This window comes from Lynx canadensis, chromosome A2, assembly GCF_007474595.2.
Source record: "Lynx canadensis isolate LIC74 chromosome A2, mLynCan4.pri.v2, whole genome shotgun sequence".
In the NCBI taxonomy this organism is placed as follows: domain Eukaryota; kingdom Metazoa; phylum Chordata; class Mammalia; order Carnivora; family Felidae; genus Lynx; species Lynx canadensis.
The window spans coordinates 159,345,331-159,347,185 of record NC_044304.2 but is presented as its reverse complement, the minus strand read 5'-3'; the positions used below and the strand labels follow the sequence as shown (position 1 = coordinate 159,347,185).

At 49.4% G+C, this 1,855-nt stretch overlaps 1 pseudogene; it reads left to right on the top strand.

Moving 5' to 3' along the window:
- The first annotated feature begins 205 nt into the window (after positions 1-205).
- Positions 206-1,332, top strand: LOC116737957 (annotated as a pseudogene).
- The last annotated feature ends 523 nt before the right edge of the window (positions 1,333-1,855 follow it).

Sequence of the window (1,855 nt, the reverse complement as noted above, 5' to 3'; positions counted from 1 at the left end):
CGTACACAACTCTGTAACGTATGAGAGTGGGCGCCTCTGTTTATGTTTATGGGCACACTTCTTGTATGTCTTCTCACTTGAGACTTTCAGCTAGGAAGGGTTGTTTCTCTCGTTTGAAATATTCAGCTAAGTCACGAGACCAATTATTGACTCCGCTGTGAGAGTAGGGACATTCATATACCCCTTGTCACCGTGTTACACAAAGATGAATGCTACACTCGCAAAAAGTAGAGAACTCAAGAAACGCAACGGGCGAACGAAAGAAGTGGAAACGGTACTCGTTTGATGAACACGTATGTCTGTCCACCCCTCCATCACCTACCAACACCCCCAGGATATAAAACCTGCTTGAGAAGAGCAGGTGGCATGGCCAGAGGGTTAGCGGCGTGGCACAGTGCAGTGGCAGAGATGTTGGCATGAACGGGATTCGGATCCAAGTCTTGTCCACCAATCGGGGGAGGTTCACGGCAGTGCCCAGGTCTCAGGAGCCCCTGTCTTGTTCAACCACTCAGAATCCGTGCTCACAGCTTTGTCTGGAGGGGCAGGAGTTTTGCATTAAGTATATCCTTGAAGGGGCGCCTGGGTGGCTCAGTTGGTTAAGCATCTGACTCTTGATCTCGGCTCAGGTCATGATCTCATGGTTTGGGAGTTCGAGCCTGGCGTCAGGTTCTGAGCTGGTGGTGCAGAGCCCGCTTGGGATTCTGTCTATCCCAAGCATCTAAAATGTCTTCGGTGGTATGGTCAGTGCTATGGAGTGGAAGCCTTACTACACCACCAGCTGGAGGCACACAGAGTGCTGGTCGCGGCTGGTGCTGCCCAAGAGGCTCATATGATTCGTCCCAGTCAGAGGCGCTTGGCCTTTGTGGATGATGTTCGTCATTCTGATCAGTCTCTTCACCAAACACCACCTCACGCCTATTTGTCAGGACACAAATCAGGTTCTCTTCAAGTGCTTCCAGCAGTCTCAAGAGGTACCTTGCAACAAACCAGTTCCTGTAACCCTCTCTGAAGATCCCTACTTCACACTCCCAACTGGAGGTCCCCCCCACCCCCCCCCAACAGATGTGTAAGTCGAAGCAGGACTCGAATGTTGTAAATGACAGTACGCGGTGCCCTCCTTCGCCCTTGCTTTTTGAACCTTCACTAACCCTTGAAGATCATTCAGTCAAAGAAACTGCTGAAGGCACAGTGGATGCTCTGGGCTAGATGCAGATGGCTGGAGATGGGTACCGGTCACAGGGTTCTGGAACTTCTGAGAAAGCCTTTGCACCACTGCCTCAAAGTGGAGTGGCTACTGCACAGGGGAAGCCAGAACCCTCTTCCATCAATTGATAGCTTGTTTGGGGAACCATCTGACCTTGGAGGATTTGAATTTTCCATGCTTTAAACAGGTATTTTTGACTATCTCTCACTGAAGGACGACTCAAGACTATGTTGTTTTTCCTCTGGGTTATTGAGTGCTCTAGTTAAACATAAACTAAATTTGGGGGGGGAGGGACCAAAAGTATCTACAAGTTGTGAAGATCTGTGCAAGGAAGAGAGAGATGGGATTCTTGTTGGAGCTGAGGGAATTGACAGAGTATGTGGGACCATGCCTAACAGGAGGGACATCTTTGTTATGGGAATTCCCAAGTCTTGGAACAAATCCACATAGGTTTTAGGTAGGACATGTGCAGCATTGGGATACCAATGAAACCCAATGTCTGGTTATCTCTATCTAACGTCCCGTGTTTTAGCCTTTCTTCACCTCTCACCTGACTGGGTAATCTGAACCCTCCTCCCCCAATGAACTCTGACCTACAACCTCTGAGAACAGCCCGCAGGACTGGGTCCTCCTTAACCATTCATCTTCCTT